We start from the raw sequence: 21,823 nt of genomic DNA, 5'->3' as shown, positions 1-21,823 counted from the left end.
TAAGTATTCGATTATAATCAAGGTCATGCTGTGTAGCGTTGACAAAAAAGTTGATAATATGAAAACTTTTTATTTTAATTTTTTATTTCAGCTACGGAATGAATACTTTATCCCAAAATATTCTTCAACCTTAGTACAAGTTCTTACAGTTTTAGAAAATGATTTTCTTTGTGTAGATGTACAATCAGAACTCAGCGTAAACTTTGCTGAAAGTATTGCAAAATATACCTACGAATTTTAGAAAGTACAGATAACTTACGTCCGTTTAACACATTATTGATTCTTGAAAACTAGCAATATTTTGCAAATTCGCACTAAGGCTATTTCTGTTATGCATTTATATTGTTAGTCCCTAATACTCGGTTATTATATAAACAACTCAATTTCCGAAACTAAGTTTATTAAAGTTATTTTGTAGATCAATTTTCCATGGACCACAAAAAGGTTTTTTCGCTAGGGTAGCTTGTTGCTAGTCAGCCCAGCAGGCTATAAGCTAGGCCTGTAGCTGGGTAGCAAATTACCAGAATGACTCATTAGATCTCAAACTGAGCTGATTTCATTGGTATAGGTATTTTGCTAATCAATGCTGCATATTTCTTTACGTCAATCGAAAATAGCAAAACATATGTTCTTGTTATTTAAGGTTGTAACAATACGTACCTAATTATTCAAGAATGATTACATTGCCTTCCATTTACATATCTATAGACTATTTCATTCCAAAACTATTTAAATTTTAGATGGAGTGAAGTCAAAGAATAAGAGAAAGCCAGTATTTATTATAGCATACTAAACCTATGATTACAAAAGTCAATTACAAATGTTATCAGTTACGAGTAATGAATGCAAAAAAGGTAAACTTAATAATTTGCATATTATAATTTATTGGACGAGTAATATTTATGCAGACCGTACCGCCCGAGGCATCGCTACGCGGGCGCGAGTCGCGTGGAGGGAATCTACACTAGCAACATGTTGTTGGACAAAAAGCCTTGTCGCTTTTTTACCCCACTACAAAAAAGTATATTTTACTGGTTGATGCCCGCGACTTCGTCCACGTTGCTTTAGATTTTATAAAAATCCCGTGGGAACTCTTTGATTTTCCGCAATAAAAAGTGGCCTATGATGGTTGTAGTGGTGGATTTTCCGGGATAAAATGCCTATCTCAATTTCAGGGACACAAGCTACCTCTGAACCAAATTTCATATACCTAAATCGGTTACTGAACCTTTAAGAATCCCGTGGGAACTCTTTGTTATTCCGGAATTAAAAGTAGCTAACGCTGTACCAAATTCCATCAAAACCGGCCGGACAAACAAACAGACAGACACACTTTCGTATTTATAATATTGGTATGGATTATTATTTGATGGCCAGCCAACACTGACTGCGATCTTATTGCAGCCTTAGCACAATTTCCCGAGGAATTTGACTCCTAAGTTTAGAACCTCGTCTTATAGGTACCTAGTTTTATCCTTTTGACGTACGACATTGTTTAAAAATGGTTTCAATTCTCAGTCATACGTCAGGTAATGTAAACTTTTTTGAAAAACTTGATACAAGTGAAGAAGTCCGATGTGTGAATTTATTCTATGCACTATTTTTTATCTATACTAATATTATAAAGAGGAAACCTTTGTATTTTTGTATTTTTGTATGTTTGTATTGAATAGGCTCAAAAACTACTGGACCGATTTCAAAATTTCTTTTACCATTACTTAGAGGGATTCTTCCGAATTAGTATAGGCTACATTTTATCCCGGAAAATAGAAAAAATAAATGTCCACCCGTGCGAAGCCGGGGCAGGTCGCTAGTTTGCTATATTTAAATTCATGTTTTATGAAGTACTTTAACATAATGACAAGCCTTGTCGTTTACAAATAATAAAAAATAGAACTTTTAAATTGCGTATTATAATTTATTGAACAAGGGTGTTAAATGCAAACTTACGCCCGAAGCAAGGTTTGAACATTGGCGAGGGTCTGACATGGTTTAGAGTAGAGAACTCTTTACACTAATGCTAGGGCTCAACGTGCGAGCATGCTCGACATTGAGCATTGCTTTGTGAAGCTTGCTCGACGGGCAAAATATTATTTACTAGCGACCCGCCCCGGCTTCGCACGGGTGGACACTACCACGAAAAATCCTATCTATTTTCCGGGATAAAATATAGCCTATACGGATTCGGAAGAATCTCTCTAAGTAATGGTAAAAGAAATTTTGAAATCGGTCCAGTAGTTTTTGAGCCTATTCAATACAAACATACAAAAATACAAAGGTTTCCTCTTTATAATATTAATACTTTATAATATTATATTAGTATATTAGTATAGATACGTATAGAGTTCGAAAGAAAATGAGATTTGTATTGGAACCAGAGCAACCGATAGCTCCGGGTTGCGAACCTGAAGTGACAATGATCAGGGCACATGAGTAGGTAGTTCGAAAAACCGATAGATGTTGGAGTCCCAAGGTGCTGAAATGGTGACCGCACCGAAACAAAAGTCCCATCCCATTACATACCTACCTGAATTCTAAATCTATTCTATACTATCGAAAACAATAAAATTATTTGCGTCATTAAATCTTAGCCACAATTTCGAATAAGGCTCATCCGTTTTCCACATCTTAACCCGTTAACCATCTAATTCCCAATTAACCTTATTCGCGAATTACAGTAAACGGGGCCCGCAAAAAATACAATAATTATACGAACCAAATCGATCCCATTCATCAACGTCGCGATAATGCTATCCATCGAAAAGTAGTCCGGGTGTTTTGGATTCGCAAGCAATCCTATCCTAACCCTAATAACAGTTTCCAAAGGGTTGTAAGCGGTTCGAATTTTAATGAAATATTTGATTTATACCCGAGAAAGATCAGGTAGCTTATTATCAGAATATATCATTAAACATTACCTATATAATTAAGTTCTGTTGCCTCCAGCTACCCCAATTTAACCAGCGTATAATTTTAATAAAATTGCCTCAACCGAGCCGAGCGGTGAAAAAAATAATAATAAAATTATAACACATCTGATTGATGTATTATTTGGTAATTTATTGGCTATAATTACATCGTGTAATAGTGGATAATGCGGCGGTGTGGCAACGATTTATTAGTATTTATTAAAGTATGAATTATCGTATAATTATTGGATTGGGAGCTTCCAAACTAAACAGAACTGCTGTAGGGATTTATGAGCGTTTCTCGGAGATCTAATCGGCCCTGCGGTGAAATTGTGATTCACTTATCGGAAAGGCTGGTTATTTAGCATTCGTTGGTAAATAATAATAATATTATAGCAAATGCCTAATCAGAATCGAAAAAAAAGGCTTTCACATTCAAAGTGTCGATGTCTTTCTTTAAACTTTTAGAGATCTCTTCTTTTGATACCTATCGCTAAAAAAGGAGGGAAAATGAAATTTTTATTAATATTCTAAATTAACAATTCAGAATTTTAGTGCTACTCTACAAATATACTCAACTAATAGGTACTATACTCAAGACTGGCACCTAAAGTTACGAGGTTTGAAAATTTTAACTTTAAAAATGTTTGTCTATCTTTTTGTTATTACATTGGTAAGAAAAGAGTGCGAATATTTTATTTAGTTGCCATCAGAATTACCATTGCATTGTGCCGAAATTCTGTTCTACACAATCCCTAACTAAACTAAAAGACCTTCGACTATTTAAATGTTGATTTTCGTTGATCGAGAAACTGACTAAGATTTAGTCAGTAGTTAGGTTCGTATGGAGTTCTTTACAAAAATGTACTAATAACTCTTTTCCAATTGTTTGATCCGGCATAATAAAATTGATCCCCAAAATTCCTTAACAGTTTCTTTAATCGTTTAATTATTCTAAAGTAAACACACAGTTCCGTGGTATTGGTGCGTATTGGTAATACCAGCGTAAATAAGCGGCATTACTTCTAAATTACTCATAAACTTTTATAGATAAACATACGTTTACATCAATTTTTATGGTTTTGAAATCCCTTCCGATACTAGAGAGACGATAACCGAAGATTAACTTAAGATTAAGCGAAGATATTTCACAGATGTGGAGGTATCATTAACGCTGCCTATAATTTATGCATTGACGGCATAATCGCTGTTAACATGTGTGTTATTTGAGTACAGTCAACAAAAAAACTGCCGGTGGAAAATTATTAGTTGACATTAATATCTATTTGAAATGGAAATTAATGGGTTGCTGTTAAAACCATCAACTTGTGTACTGTATTATTGGAGCAGAGTCAGCAAAAAAAACTGTCAGTGGAAAATTAATAATAGTTAATAGTTGACATTAATATCTATATGAAGTGGAAATTAATGTGATGATGGTACTCTATAAATAATTGTTGTTAACCATCAACATATTGGGTATTGTTGGAGTAGGTAAGGTCATAAAAAAACTATCGGTAAAAAATTAATCGTGTAATTTATTAGTGTATACCTACTGTTTAATAATATACCAATAAAATTGTGACTATCTATTTGAAGTGAAAATTTATTCTATGACGGTTTTTGTAACTGTTGGCTGTATTTTTATATTGAAATAAAAATACCTGTATATTTTTTTTTTTATAAATAGTATAATACATATTATACCTACCTAATTAGTAATTACATATTAGAACTGTTCGATCCCACTAGTTCAACTTATTAGTTTAACCCTTGAACTCAGTATGCGGTAGATTTTACTAGGTACCATCAGCAAAAAAACGTGATACCTAAATAGAATCGACTTACTACAGACGACGGGCACAGCAGCGGGGAGGCAAAATAGCTTGATTTTTTTAAAATAAAATGTATGGACAACTTAGTTACCTTTCATATTGTCCGCGAAAATCACATTTTAATTCTCAAACATTTTACAGTGCCTCGATATCGTATCGGAAAAATGTGAAACGGTTTTACGTCGAATTAATTCGAAACAAAATGTTGCTATTTCAACTAAAGACTACTAGATAGGCATATTATAATAAGCGAAGTATGATCATTATTACTATGAGTTTGCGCCAAAAGACATTAAAAATATGAATGTTTGACAGATCGTCGTATGTGGCAAATCTCATAACTTGTTTTGCTTAGTTTTCGTTCGCACTGTAGCTAATCGGGTTAATTCTTTGACTTCCAAGGTTTAGCGAAATGTCAAGCAAATTATTCTTCAACAAATTACATGTACACGTAGACGTAATTTGGCATGTATAACAGAAAATAGAGTTTTCAACATGTTTTTATGTAAGCAAATGTTTCGCCAATGCATAATATTGGCGAAACATTTGGCCAGTCAAAAAACAGACAGAACTGCAAAGACATAAAATCGGAACGGTTATTTAGTTCTCAGTTCGATAAGCTTCATGGGATTTTTTAAACAAAATACTTAAAATATTTAACGACTCGCATACCTATATTCCATAATTTAACCAAAAAGTGCTACTAGTATGATAATAACCAAAAAACTTTACAGCGCGGACTAACTTTGTTTTTAGTTTGTGAAGAGCTACAAACATTTTCAATAATAATTTATAATAGGCATTTAAATCGACCTCTAAAATATTATTTTTAAACTTTCATATCACTATGCGTTAAACAAATAAAACCTAAAATATTATTTTCCAAAGTTCCCATATAATATGCGTAGGTAGGATACCAAATGAAAGCAAAGTAACAAAAAAATATACTTTTAACTTAGTTTATTTTTTTCTCCAACATTAGTTAACTTAGTTAGTAGTAGTAGTTTAAGACATACAGATTGCCTGTCGTGCATAAATTAGACCAAAAAAATTCATCAAAAAATGCCGGTCAAGTCATGTCCTGGTTATTTCAAATTACCTACAACAGAATAGGACAAGTAAAAAAACTTATTACACTCTAGCTTAGTTTATAGAGATCTCAGTTTGAAGAGCTTAAACATTTTGCATAATGTAATAAGTAAGCGACTTACTGGAGCCACTGTTAAATAATAAGTCCTTTTGCAAAAAAAAGTAAGGAAGTGTTTAAATGTGCATTTTCAGGGACGTGTTTTCTGAGCCATACAAGACTTGTGTAAACTGTGTCAAATTATACAAAACGATATATTTGACAGAACACAGTAGATAGTTCAGCCATTATAGAGTTCATAGCTTGTAAAAAGATCTACAACTAAATAAGGCGAATAAAAAAGTGTTAAATAAGCCTACATTTTCTAAAGCTTACACTCTTAGCTTAGTTGGTAATCAGTTTGAAGGATTAAAAATAAATAAATAAATAAATAATTAACAATTGTTAAAAACCATAGGTACAAGTAACTTCTCCATATTAAAGAAGCTTTTCCATAATTGTAATAATATACTTACCGGAGCCACTGGCATATAGAAAGTCCCTTTGTATGGAGGAAGTTTTCAGGTAAGGAAAATTGACCACCAGTCAGTGAGTCAGTTGACAAGCCACTTACGACTCTACTGCAGTTGACATGCTGCTAGGTGACGTGTATAAACCACGTAGTCAAATTATACCAAGCAAAATCATTGAAAAAATAAAGTCCATCAATGTCGACTCGTCCTTTTTAACCCCCGACCCAAAAAGAGGGGTGTTATAAGTTTGACGTGTGTATCTGTGTATCTGTGTGTCTGTGTATCTGTGTATCTGTGTATCTGTCTGTGGCATCGTAGCGCCTAAACGAATGAACCGATTTTAATTTACTTTTTTTTGTTTGAAAGATGGTTTGATCGAGAGTGTTCTTAGCTATAATCCAAAAAAATTGGTTCAGCCGTTTAAGAGTTATCAGCTCTTTTCTAGTTTTCTTGTAGAAAAGAAGGTTAGATAACCCTTAGGTTCATAATATTCAAGTGTCAATTGACAAATGTCAAGCTGTCGAGATGGACGTTGCCTAGATATAGATAATTATTTATTTGAAAATGATGTTTTGGAAAACTCAGATACTTTGGATCGTAGGCTTGGAATAGTCCAAGAAAATCGGTTCAGCCGTTTGAAAGTTATCAGCTCTTTTCTAGTTACTGTAACCTTCACTTGTCGGGGGTGTTGAAAATTTTTAATTTACACTTGTTAAGACCTATTTTATGACTAAATAAGGCAAAATATTGTAAGAAACATAATAAATACTAATACAAGTTTTTTTGAAGCTCTTATCTTAACTTATAGAAGAGCTAAAAGGATTTTTCATAATGTAATAATCGACTTACCGGAGCCACTGGCAAATAGAAAGTCCCTTTGTAGGGAGGACGTTTTCAGGTAGGGGTAAAACAGCTTGCCGCCGTCCGGAACTCAGCGCCGTGACTGTGCCAAATAAAAATAACTGGTTAGTTCCCTTTGGATGAATTAAATAACTTCTATTTTAATACGTTAAGAGGGGTCTCTCCGTCACTCGCTCCATACAAACGTAGTTCGTCTCTCATTGGAATACTAACCAATCATACTCAATGGAATTTTGTGGAAACGTTCCGGGAACTAATATCTATGTTTTCCAGATTTCCGTTAAAATATTCGGTATAACATACAAATCTTTGAGCCCCTGTAATTTAAAACTACATATTTTTAGAAAAATCTAAACCACCACAGGCACAGATATTAGTTTCTAGAATTTCATGGACTTTGGTTGCCTATTCAAATGAAATTGGGACTACGATTGTATGGATAAGTGACGGAGAGAGCCCTGTTAACGTTAAATGTAAAAATATTATAAAGTAGGCCCTAGACGATCAAGCAGCTGGATCGAACTATTCAGTCAGTTGATTGACAGTTCTTCATGGTTGGCCATGCGGACGAAGTCACGGGCATCATCAGCTTAGGTATATAGCATTGCCGAATGGGGATAATGCCTATCATCATCATCAGCAGCAACCTGTGGACATCCACTGTTGGACATAGGTTTGCCTAAAGAGCGTCACCACACCCGGTCCTCAGCCTTCCTCACCCAGCCACTTCCCGCCAGCCGCTTTATATCGTGCTGGAGGGCGTCCCGTTACTACGCTTGCTTAAACGCGGTCTCCACTCAAGGACTTTCCGGCTCCAACGGGCATCGCCTCTACGACAGGCATAGCCTGCCCACTGCCACTTCAGCTTTCTAATAGTTGTGACTATGTCAGTGACCTTGGTTCTTCTACGGATCTTCTCATTTCGGATCTTATCCCACATGCCTATGTCATAAATAAATTATTTCTTTCTATTTAATTATTAAATAGAGTCTTCCAAAATTTGTTAAAACCACCTCCACTGTTAGTTTTAAGTTTGCTAACCATTCTAAATTATGGATTTAACTAAAAAAGTACGCCAAATTACGTCAAATGTGTATGGCGTCACATCTGTGTATTTCATACAAAATTCCTCACTAAGCGAGCGTTTGAACAAAAAAAAAACTAAATTAAATCGGTTCATTCGTTTAGGCGCTACGATGCCACAGACAGATAGGTACCCAGATACACACGTCAAACTTATAACACCCCTCTTTTTGGGTCGAGGGTTAAAAAAATATCGTTACTATGTCAAAATAACAGTTTGAAAGTTTAGAAGGGACAAAATTCATTGTTTGAAATAAAATTCGTTCTCGTTTTGAATTATTCAAAATGTTTTTGTGTGACATGATGGGGCTAACTTGATTGCTACAAAATTCTATACAAATAACATTATCTTTGGCTTTGCATTTTTGATCTATTTTCATGAAAATGTAAGCTATGAAGTACAAAGTAAGAAGCTTAAAAGTAAAGCTTGCCAGATTACTAAACCTACAGGCTTTTAGTGCCTTGCGTTCAGCGCAGTGATTCGCAAACGATAAGAGGGCTCTCTCCGTCACTCGTTTCACACAATCGTAGTTCCAATTTCATTTGAATATTAAGCAACCAAAGTCCATGAAATTTTGCAGACATATTCTAGAAACTAATATCTATGTCTTTCCTTCTATCTATCTTTATTCTATGTCTACCACAGACACAGATATTAGTTTCTAGAATATGTCTGCAAAATTTCATGGACTTTGGTTGCTTAATATTCAAATGATATTGGAACTACGATTTTATGAAACGAGTGACGGAGAGAGCCCTGTTAAAGACCAATGAACTATGGCCAAACCCTTGTCATTCCAAGAGGAACCCGTGCTCAGTAGTGACCCGGCAATGGATTGATGTTGATGATGACTCTTCTTCTTCCAGACCCTATCCCATGCTACGTGGGGTCGGCACAACACGTCTTCCTCTTCCACCCTCTTCTGTCATTCATCAACGTATCATCTACCCCTTTTATACGCATATCCTCTTTCACGCAATCCATCCACCTTTTCTTTGGTCGTCCTCTTCTCTTTTTTCCTTCCACATATTTTTACAAATATGGGTAAATACTCAAAATATTGTAAAATTGAAATTCTGAAAATTTCACAACTCAAAAACTACTAACATGATATATCTATATGGGAAATTTTTAATTTCAACTACGTAAGAGTGATAAGTTGTTGTAAAATATGATAAATAATATTAATATGATATCATGATTTCGTGCGCATTGCCTTAATAATAATCGTAAATATTAATTAATATCAATCATCCAAGGTTTTTACGAAAACAATTTGCTTTTTTATTACGCGACTCTAATTTAATGGTTAATTTGCACTGATGTCATTATGTGTCATTAAATTAATTATTGAATTAATTTAAAAATAGCAATTAACTGGAGGTCAGACTGAAGGTAACTTTATGTGATTATTCCGAAAAGATATAGCTATTTTATACCTATTATTATAGTTAATTTATTGATTATTTCTTTACATTAAACCGACTGTTTTAAATTCTTCTTAGTACGAAGCCACAGACAGATACACAGATACACGCGTCATCTTATAACACCCCTCTTTTTGGGTCGGGGGTTAAAAACTCTAAAAGTGTTTGACTGACAACCCACAGCTTCAACCGGGTGGCTCTAGAAGCAATGTACCTACTTACAGGACTTCTTTAGGTTACTGATTTTGATAGTAGCTAAGTTTTAGGGTATTCGCATGTTTTTCTTACCAATGTAATAAGAAAAGGACATAAATGCTTAAAATTAAATTTAAAACTATCAAACATCGTAACTTGTGTATGACTCTAATTGCCAATCTTGAGCATAGCGTTTGCAGAGTAGCACTAAACGAGTTTTTAATTTAAAATTCGTTTTCCGCCCTTTTTTGGCAATATTAAAAAGAAAAAGATGCAGATACTCTAAATCTAGTTTAAAGAAGATCTGAATTGACGCTATTATAACGTAGGTGAACAACATAGTATTTATAATAATTATGCATTTAAGTATTTAGAAATATGTGAATTCAGTATAATTATGCAGGCATGGTTCAGGATAGGACTCCAGCAAATAAACCCACGTGGTTTGGACCGAACGACTTTAAGGTATTTTTTTTGTAGCTTTAAATAGTTAAAAACAAAAAAAAATTGGTAAGATAATGGTTAGTTTAAAAACTTATGCTACGTAACTAACTACCAATCACACATGTTATAAAAATATCAAATACATTTTCTTGCCTAACTAGGTTATCCCTCGATGCGAAAATGCGAACCCTTCGCTTACGCATTTGTAACAGGGGCGAAGCGGGGAGGGTGCGAATTTTAACCGAACCACGTGGTTCACTCGCGTACGTAACAAAGTTGTCTTTACTTAGTTAACTGACTTTATGATGTGTTTCATGGACTGCTAATTATACTTATGTTCTAGTAGGTGTGACTTTGTTGTTATTAAGTTATTGTTAAGTTAATTATTGTAAAAAAATACTTTTTAAAGTCAAAGATTATTCCAATGGAAATCTCTTTACGCGCGTTGGGCGATTTCAGGATGCAAAAACTTCAAGTTCGCGTCACCGACATGCTAATTTGATTAGATTTTAAAGCAATCTATTATGTTAAAAAACATTCACATTTGAAAATGGCGCCATACAGCCGCTATATTTGTTTTTTTTTTCATAAAAATCATAGCCAGTGTCACTCGGAATGTTTTTTTTTTTTACATCTAACTTGAACGGCAGTGCCACTTACACTAATTAGATGATTAATAATGAATTACTATACGAACACAAAAGAAACAAAATACGTAAAGATAGAACAAATGACACAGTAAAAGATTTTAAATTTTGAATGTATTTACGCTGAGAGCACTGAATGATGCTGCTCATTCAGTGCTCTCCAAATGATGTAACTCCACAATGATGTAATGATTCTAACGATTCATCCAAATCAATCCAAGCATTCAGAACTTATGGTGGAATAAACAAACTCACGTTCATTCATGAACCCTGAAAACATTGCACTCCGCTTTTGGGTAGTCGTGTAAAACAACATTGTTTGTCGTGTGAATTTCAAACTTCGCCAACCCCCCATGCCCCAAGCATGTCCCTGCCGCATTCATCACTTCACTGACACGATCCACGTGACAAAGGAGACTTTTACACGGAAACACGTGCTATCCACGTGGGTAATGTAAACTCTATCTTAATTACAGTAATTAACACTTACACAGTAAAACGGAAAATCTTGAGAGTAACTGAGATTTTTTTTGGACGGAAGTGACGCGAATGATAGTAAAACCTCTTTCGGGCTACTTGAGAGTAACTACGATTTTTCGACTTTCCAAAAAAAGAGTGTAGATAATGTTTTCAGGGTGTATGTATGTCAGTTTTTTTATTCGACCATAACCTCTGAATAGGATTATTGGAATTGCGAATTCCCCTCATGCCCCAAGCATGTCCCCGCCGCATTTATCACTTCATTGACACAATCCACGTGACAAAGGAGACTTTTACACGGAAACACGTGCTATTCACGTGGGTAATGTAAACTTCGTTTTAATTACACTAACACTTTCAAAGTAAAATTTCTGGAGGCGCGACTTGAGAATAAATTAGATATTTTTTCGGACAGGACTACTTGAAATAAAACCTACAGCCACTGCCTGCTAGCAAAAAAATATGTACAAGATAAAAATGTATTTGGCTTCTATATTGAATAAGTGCCCCGCTTTAACTCAATTGTTAGTCCCCTTGCCTATTTTATAGACTAAGAGACCACCGGCGCAAAACTTTTGACACTGTTACTGATTTTTCCAAAAACTCCACTTGTCATTTTTTGATTCTGATATGACAAATAATTGAAAATAAGTCCAATAGTAATGTGTTATATTATTACTGGTATGTTCTGAATACAAATAGTACTTAATATTTATTGTGTCGTAAAATTGCAATATAAACATTGTATAGTGCCACAAATATAGAAAGTTTTGTACAGTTAAACTTCTCTGAAAAAAAAACTGTTTTTCACAAATGCTGTTTTGTCATTTTTTTTAAGTAACTTTTATTATTTGATGATTGTAATAATAGTGACATGCTAAGATGTTTAAGTGACAGCTCATTGTGTCACGCTATTGCAATCATGGAAACTTACTTTTTTTTAAGGCATGCTATTTACCTATCGCTTTTTTTATAAAGCTAACAACGTATCAATCTGGGCATTTAAAAAAAATTATACGCTATGAACTAGCATGTCTTTTGGTTCTGAAAGACTCTTCCGGAGTAAATGTTAGCAAAATATAATAGGGTTAGATAGAAGGTTAGGTACACATTTTCGTAGCCTACATGACAGCGGAGTAAATGTCCAGACGTGGCACGATTTTACATAGAGATGTCTTAAAATGAAATTAAATATTTTTGCGAACGTTCATAATAGATATACAACTCAATATGTTTATTGCAGTGTTGTTTAACTGAGTAAAGGAATCTGACCACCGGCTCTTCTTTTATTCTTGGGATACAATTTGTGCAGTCGAACTAACAGACATGACATCTTGCACTATCTGTACTCAGAATATCTATAGATACTAGTAAAATTCCACTTTCTCAACAATACATTGCTGTTAGCAATCGACATAATCAACCAAACCGTGTCTAGAAAATTCTTAATTGAACTAATGAGAAGTAATTACAATTTTTATTGCAGCCATAATGATTACGATGCCTTAAAATAATAAAAGCAATTAGACAATGATGGGCGTAGCGGAGTCGCCTACGTCGGTCCTTTTCACACTCGTTCATTTTATATCGACCAGAGTGGGAAAGAAGTTGGGCCTGATTAGACGTAATTGTTTGAACGGTTATAAAACTTGATGTCAGACGGTATTCAGTTTGTCGTAAAATTGTAAGATGTTTCTACTTATTTAGGTACGTTACACTAGATAGATAGCTTGTTTTTGAATGTTTTGTAGCAGCAAGATCCAATTAACTTTCCAATCATCCATTGGCAAAAAGACCAGAAGAACTAGGTCCCTACATGCCCCTTTAAGGGCAATGAAGTTACCTAAGTATAACTCTATTCGATTATGGATCAGTTGAATTATGATTGCATTATGCATATTAGGTGGTAAAAGTATGTTTATGTACCTTAGTACATAAACATAGTATAATCTACATTATAATATTATAAAGAGGTAGGGTTGCCACCTGCCACTTCTTGATGTACGGGTCACCGGCATCAAAAATACGGGTTTTACATTTTACGGGAGACAGTATTTTACATATTTAGATATTTTTTTAATACTTATTGTTTGAAGAAACTCCTTTTAAGAGCTCTTCATATTGTGAAACAAATGTAAGTATAAAAATCTTTGCATGTTAACTTAAAATTGCATTTAACTTGTAATTCCGCCTTCACAGTATTAATATTGAGTCGGTTTCAGCTACGCGGGTATTGGTCTACGCGAGGAAAATATTCTTTCTACTGGACAAAACGTCAGGATTTGGTTTCACCAGCCACTTTCGGCTGAATTTGTAAAAAATACGGGTGCTTTATTTACCCCGTATTTTAATTTCGCAATTACGGTTTCTGTATTTTCTTACCCTGCAATACGGGGTAGCCCGTAAAATGCAATATAATAAGATATTAGCTGGCAATCCTATATGAAGCTGAAGTTATTAAGTTTGTATGTAGGGGGTAATCTTCGGAACTAATGATCCGATTCTGAAAATTCTTTTACCGATAGATAATCCATATAAGATTATCCACAATTTTCCTGCAACTTCTCCATCATGATTGTCTGCAGCAGGCGTACCCATCATGTTACGACGTGGTTCAGGCGTGGTTTTTCCGCTGTTTGATGGTTTTCTAACTTAATGTTAACTTCAACTTGGCCAGAAACGTCACCCTAAGCTACCTATTTAAATAGGTAGCTTAGGGTGTAGGCTAAGCTACCTATTTAAATAGGTAGCTTAACCTATACACGCAACTTGACTTTGCTTAGACTTAAGTTTCAGTTAAAACGAAACAGATTTATGCAAGCGGTATAACGCTGTCTCGTTTTAACAGTGTCTTACTCGTAAGTATGAGCAAAGTCAAAGTGCGGTCTATACCTGAGCAGATTTACCTTAGCCTTTAGTTCTAAGCAGATACTAGTATTGATACTGAGCACAACTAAATTTTAGAGTATTCGCATCCTCTTACTAATGTGATATGAAAAGGACAGATACAGTTTGACAGTTTTAAATTTAATAAGAGCAGTCAAACCTCGTGATTTTAGCTACCAGTCGCGCTGAGCTGTACAAAGAATGAAAAGCTTAATTTGCTATAATCCGCTAAAAAAGGCAAATTTGTATAGTACAACATGCAGCATGTGGGATGCACCCACCCTCCCACTGAACAATAATTGTGCATTGTAAGGTTCACATCTCCTGAGGATGCTCCGGTGTCGAAGCGAAACGTGCGTCGAGTGTGTGGTGGATTTGTGTGGTGGAACTCGAGGCTTGCTTGGTGGCTGGCTTTTCCTGCATACTTAGCAGGAGGAGGGCGGGTGGTGCATGTCGCATGCTGCATGTTGTACTCTGCAGATTTGCCTTTTTTAACGGATTATAGCAAATTAAGCTTCTGATTATTTGTACATCATGGACTTCCTCAAAGTAAAGCCTGCTTTTATACCATACCGTTCAGCTATATCAGTTACTCTGGTTCAGTTAGCAGTTAGCACAACATATTAATATCTAAATTAAGGTTTGCTCTGTACGAAATATTAATTGCATTTTAGAACAATCTCCGTCTAATGGCCCAGCACAATTGGTGTGAGTGATTCACAACAATAAACAGTCACAACTGAGTAGTGACTCACAAGAGTTATACTAATTTAGTCCAATGAGAGTTTAGTAGAATAATGATGTGATCAGATGGAAATAGATTTTGTTAAGATAGGAAACGTTCTTGAGACCACCAACATTGTCAGAAAATTTTAAACCAATTGCTTTGGATTTTAGCCAGCCCTATTAGCACAAAAGCTGTCATTGCTACAACCAGAATGGGGATGATGCCTATACCAAAAATAAATAATTTCTTAATAGTTTTTTTAAAGAAATATTTGGCGTGTTAATCATCATTAATATTCCCCTTTCCTCTCCAACTAAGCGTAAAGCTTGTGATAGGAGCTGGTACGACAATGGTGCAACGGGTGAGGTTTAAACCGCCAGCCATTCTGAATTTAGTCAGCTCCTTAACCGTTGAGGTATTGAGGCATTCATAATTAAAGGTGCCCACGCACTCGAACTGAACTGGGGCGCCAGCCAGGTAACCTCCCAGTGTGCCTGGATGCTGCTGGTCCCTTTTGAATGCGTCCGAGGGGAAGAGCAGTGTTCGGGCCGGTGCGCCCCGGTAACATGGCTAATAATTTCTCTTCGGAGATATTGTTGGCTATGGCTAATGACCTGGCAGGGGGGGAGGTTTCTCCGCGTGTCCCTCTGACTAGCAGAGGGCACAGTGGACGAAGCGTAGGACGGGACACGGGCGACGTGCGCGTCCCAGGGTCGGGGGACGCACTTCGTTGGTGCGTCCCGGAGGTGCGGTGGTGGGGACCGAGCAGGTCCCCGGTGGAGGGTCTGCCTCGGCAGACGTCGCTGGCTGGGTTGCGGTTGTTTGCTTCGGCCGTTCCCGTGACCCAGTCGCCAGGCGACGCGCAGTAGCGCCGCTGGGGTTTAGTGGGTATTCCGGTCGCCTCTCGGCCGGCGAGTCCCACATACCCTCCCTCCGGGGGGATGCGTAAATGCATTCCCCAGCGTCAACCGCGTAGCGCGTCACTGCCGCGCGTCGCGGCTGGAGAGAATATCGTGCGGGGCGCTGCCGCGACGCGCAGTTCAGTTGCAGTTCAATTCAAGTGCCTGGGTACCTTTATACTCATATATAAATATTAAATCTTCGTCGTGCGTTTTGCACTTTTCTACACCACTGTCAAAAAGAAAAAGAGTAAGCAATGTTTTCAGGGTTGATTTGTGTGTAGGTAGGCATTATGTGAGTTTCCTTATTCTAGCAGAACTTCTAAATGCCTGAATAGATTTGGATGTGTGGAATATGGGGTATCGTTGAACTTCTTAGGGAGATACCTACTCATCCCGAGTGACAAGCAATTTTTTTAGCAATAGGTAAGTATGGTGGCAATATGGTGCCATTCTCAAACGTGAAATTTTTACTTTTAATTCGATGTTTGGCGGGGCAGTTGTGTTTTTTAATTTATTGGGATTTGTTAGGAAGATCTATTTTCCATCTTTAGCATTTAGCTTTACATACAAAAGCTTTGAAAATTTTGACATCAAAAATTTCGTAGGTTTTGAGAATCACACACCCATTTAATGCTGCCTAGGCATTTGGCGACAGCTTGTTTAATTTTTTAATAAGTTCACTATAACACTTCAATTACCTCGTGCCTACGTAACCTACGATAAGTACTCGTACATACCGAGATCATTAAAAGTTTTTGTGAAAAATTTCTTTTTTTAATTAGTAAACGCTAGGTTGCCAAAATAAAGACGAGTGGATTATAATATCTGCCTTAATTAAATGCTTAACGTGCCTTTAACAACTTTGCTACTGTCTAAAATCTATATATTTTGTGATTTGGTCAAACTGTCAAAAATCATAAGCAATTTAGGAGACGTTTTTGTAAAAAATATTTTTATACATTTGTGTCTCTAAGGGCTGACTCATTAGTTATTAGGTATAGACGAATGGACTGGTGGCGAGTCTTGTTCATTACAACTTAAACTCAGCTTTATGTCCTTCGACATACGGTTGAAATTGGTACAATGAAACAAATAGGAGACTAGGAACGCGCAGCCCCTATTATGCCAATGTAAATAAAGTTTAGTTAGAGTTGTTTTCAAAAAAGACATTGCACTCACCACTCAGCCGGTGTGCGCTGAGCCTAAGTCACATCATCTAATAAAATTATCTAAAGTCATAAAACAATGGATATGGACATTTATTACGAGTACATTAGATAAGGTGTGCCATATTTATTTTTTGTTGTAACTGCAATCAGTCGACAGACTATTAAGCAGGTTTTTTGCGTTTTCCCAAGTTTTGCGACTTTGCCAGCTTGAAGAGCCACTGCCATACAAAATGACAGATATTTTTGTGCCGATTCACCTCACCCCACCAAGCGGGCCGGGAATTAAAATTGACACTTTGTGTTGTGTGTTGAAAATATTTTGACAGATGTCTCATCACTAACATTTTGTTTTATATGCTCACTTGACTCTCACCGCAGAGCCTGCTGCTATCATGGCCGAAATGGCAATAATCAAGTTGCTTTAAAACATGTCGGCAATAGCAATTCCAGCGAACCTATGTAGTTACTTGTATTAGTAGAGGTCAGTGTTCAATTTACATTCGTAGGAGGTAAAATATTTCTGTGATTCCACGTCTGTAGAAATCAGGTCTAAAAGTGCTTTTTGGGCTTGACGCTTTGCAATGTATGAAAGCTCCGTAAGCTGAAAGCTCGCACCCTAGTAAAGTCGTGACGGTTTCCTTTCGTAGGTTACTTTATTAAATTCGGTAAAATAGGTGAGTACCTAGTTTCGATAATTTTTACATGCCGAAACTACCTGTTGGAATGCTCTTGGATAACCCTTTAATAATAATATTTTACAGAAATAGTTAAATGTTGTTTTGGCATATTTTTCATCTGTTGGAACCAACCAACTGTAGCACCTACTTAGTGCATTTAATTTTATATGATTTTTTAATTTGTTTAATAACAAGACCCTAGTAAAGTTACGCAGGCATCACTGCGTGGATTTGGGTTTTTTCTAAATCTCAAACTGTTTAATATTAATTCAAGTTAAAAATCCATCTCTAACTATAGAAAATTAAATTTCAAAATCTTCAAAATTCTCCAAAATTCATATAGTTTATAGTACAAATTGAAACTTTGTGACATACAAGTAGGTGTAACTCTACCAACGTTGAAATTTGAATGGCTGGATGTCGTATCGGTGTCGCATAGTATAAAAGGTGCATTGTTAAAAATTATTTTTTACAGAATTTTTAAACTTTGCAATTCACATACCTACCTAGCATGTAAGTAGATAATTAAATACTTATTAAAAAAAATATGGTAATATTACTTTTTTAGGTAGAGATTATGTTAAATAAATTTATTTTATAAATACTTAAGTGGGTACCTAATTTATGAATTCTATTTCGATAATTAAAAATCTAATAAGATGGATAGGTAGGTATAGCAGCTTAGTATACCTATAATATGATTTACTATGGCAGCCATGGTGGTATTGAAACTAATAGAATTTTATATTTTTTTGAAATAAAATTGGATAGTAATTAAATGAAATTGTATGTTAAGTAATTGGATAATGTAGTCATTTTATTTATTTTTATTACTTATGACTTAATAAAAATTAAAAGTAATACGTGTTTTAATTTTAATTCTATTGATCAATTATTTATATTTGTTATTTAATTATTCTAAAATTAATTTCAATGAGCACTTATTTAATTTAATTCAAAATATTGCGTCTCCATTTAAAATGTTTAACAAAAAAATCATTAGCTCATTTCGAATAAAAACATTCCAGGCTGCACATAACAACAATATTAACCGGGCCTATCGCATATATACCCGGCTATATTAAAATTTCCACTACAACGCGAACACAAAACGAACAAAAAATACCTACAGAAAAACCCGACACATGCTACGCCAATCAGCTGTTCGCTCGACGCCCCGCCCAGTGCCCAACTTTTCCTCTTTATCGAGAAAAATCACGTTTTTCCTTTTTTTCACAAAACGCGGCAAAACGCCGAGCGAGAAATTTTTAAATAAATTTTCACGGAACTACTCTCTTGTAGAGCAAAACTAAACAATACTGTTTGGTTTATAGTCCGCTACGTTTTAAGCACACTTTTTTGACAGTTTCCAAGCATTCGTTAACTTTGTAAAAGTCAAACTCTACCAAAAGTGACTACACTGACTGTATTTTACAAGCTAAACGTGCGTTTTTTACTATTTTGTGCAATACATTGTTTGAATAATTTGAAATAATTACTTAAGTTTTTAATAACTTTCTTTTTTTCGTTACTAGGTACGTAGTTTTATTTCAAAGAGATTTAATGGGGCATAATAATATTAATGTTTGTTAAATGTTAAAATTACTAAAAAGTTTGTCTCATATGGACGCTATAATGCTATAAAATATAAAAAGTACTTACAATTTTCGATTATTATTAGTTGGAAGTATTAAGATTTGTTTTCGTAGCAGTGACGTTGTTAATTAGCCGGCGTTCGCTGATTCATCACTCTAAATCGTTCCAACGGCCACTCCAAGCCGGTAATTACACTGCAAATATCTCTCCTTTTTCATAAAAACAGTAAACAGCACTAAAATATACAGTCCAGTTTCCGAACGCACTAAAAAGTTTAGTTTTATCTGTCAAAAGACGCGCGAAACAATTTTTTTCTATCTGTCAAACGAAGCCCGGCGAACGCGATACGGCCGTCCACGTCAGAACGCTGACGTTCACTAGTCGCGATTCGGCGTAAGTCGAAGAGAAGAAGGCAGCGGTCTCGGCCAACCCGCCTTTCGTTCGTCTCTTTCTCGCGGCACTATGCCCGCCCGCACCATTTTTACGGTTTAACCGACTCAATTCAATTCAACTCAACTCAATTGTCGTGGCGCGAATGCCTTCGCACTGGACGCTAGAGTGAGACGTATATCGTTCGCCTTCTTTCAGAAGCCGCTGGTTTTTAACTAACCGTATGCAACAATTGAACGCAATGCGTAACGTTGTTTACGTTCGAGACTAGAGTTCGAAAAGCAAACGTTCACGTACGACGCGTCGCAGACAAGAATTTGTGTCTGAAATTGCGGAATAGAGCCTTAATCTTGGTTTAAGACGAAACAGTGGCCACGGATGGTGCTGTTTCGCTCGCGCCACTATCGTCCGGTTGACGCTTTGCCGCGGCAGGAAAGAGAAATCCGAGCGGCGATAGGCGTTACCGTTTTTGTCGACTCGCACTGCTGGGTGTGTAAAGTTTTAGGCCGAAACATGTAAAAATGCATCTTGAAAAAAAGTTATGTATTAAAAAAAGAAGCTTAGTGCGCGGTGGGGGGACATTAACGCTAGCGGGAGGTGGCGTGGACGGTTTTTTCGCATGCTATATTTTCGGGGGTGTTCGTAACTGGACAATGCATTATCGGTGCGAGCCGGCGATTCCAGCGCATCACCTTAGTGGGCCATTTCACTCCAAACTACTCGATTTGAGTGCACGACTCTAGTCTCTGCATTACATAGTCTCTATGCTCTAAAGTCTAATGTTAAGAGCATCATAGATCAATAACAATGCGATACTAAATTGCAAATACTTACGTAAAAAATAGCAAATACGAAGCTTCATCGCTATTTTAATTTACGTGCTATTTTACAAAGTTCTTATACCTACTTAAAGTTAGCAAAGAAACCGAGAGAAATTAGTGTCTTAGATACGAAAGTAAGTAGTTACAACTAGTAAAACTTTATCAAACAATACAATTACTTAACTCTACTGTTTCTACAAAACCAATATCAAAATATTTTTTATACAATTACATCTTTACAAGAAGGGTGATATGCATCTAAGTAGGTAAGTACCACCAGTCCGGAATGCCTTTCCTACCGAGAAGAATCTGCAAGAAACTCGATACATACATATACGTACTCGATACGTATAAGTATCTAAGTACATAGACATCGCTGCATCCTCAAGACAATAACTCGATACACTGAAACTATTGTCGCTCTAAGCTCAATTGACAGGCCACAAGTTGTCACCTGTCAAATTGGGTCGTCTTAGAATCACTTCAAGAACGTATCATTCCACTACCACTGAAGAAATACTAACTTAGTGACAGCTGCAAGTTACAACAACACACACTTGGGACTATGGAACTCCCTCTTATTTTTAAACAAATCTGTAACACACATCATTGACCATTATAGGTAAGTAGGTACGTATCTATTATATTACTAAACAACACTAAGTACTCTACTTATGTACCTATTGGGAGAACCATTCCAAATAAAACTCCATCAGTTGTTTAACTCCATTTAAGTATATGTATCTACTATCTACTCATACTTAATAATTTATAATACCCTAAAAATTATTCTGATAATCGCTTCAAGAATCTACTGCAACGTGTCGAAAGTTTTTGAACTTTGAAGTCGTCACATCAAGTTAAATAAGTAAGGAGAAAATAGCATAATACTTACGCTATTCTAATGTGAATCAGAATTTGACTTGTAAAAACTTAGGTATTAGGATGATTTGCAAATACCAAGTATTATACTTACTTACTTAAACAGTTTTAATTAATTGAAAGTAAACTAAAGTAAATACTTACCATAAACTTTTAATAGGAAAATTGTTAATTGTTACAGGTATCTCCACCCACCCACCCCTTTTAGGTGACCAGACAAGTACTTAGACTTACCTACCAAGACCTAGATGCTTTGATTAAAATTATCTATCAAAATTTACCAAGAACCTGA

General features: G+C 35.7%; 1 protein-coding gene across 5 annotated transcripts in view; it reads right to left on the bottom strand.

The window, feature by feature from the left end:
- The window catches only part of LOC123872828 (POU domain, class 6, transcription factor 2), a 220,366-nt gene extending 200,543 nt beyond the window's left edge, over window positions 1-19,823 (bottom strand). For all 5 annotated transcript variants that reach the window (XM_045917381.1, XM_045917385.1, XM_045917386.1 and 2 more), the window contains exons 1-2: window positions 19,505-19,823; window positions 7,193-7,286 (exon numbers count right to left, since the gene is read on the bottom strand). The gene's annotated coding sequence lies outside the window, so the exon portion shown is untranslated. The remainder of the gene's footprint in view (window positions 1-7,192; window positions 7,287-19,504) is intronic.
- Window positions 19,824-21,823: the final 2,000 nt, after the last annotated feature.

This window comes from Maniola jurtina, chromosome 15 (genome assembly GCF_905333055.1).
Source record: "Maniola jurtina chromosome 15, ilManJurt1.1, whole genome shotgun sequence".
In the NCBI taxonomy this organism is placed as follows: domain Eukaryota; kingdom Metazoa; phylum Arthropoda; class Insecta; order Lepidoptera; family Nymphalidae; genus Maniola; species Maniola jurtina.
This window is presented reverse-complemented; position numbering and strand designations above follow the sequence as displayed.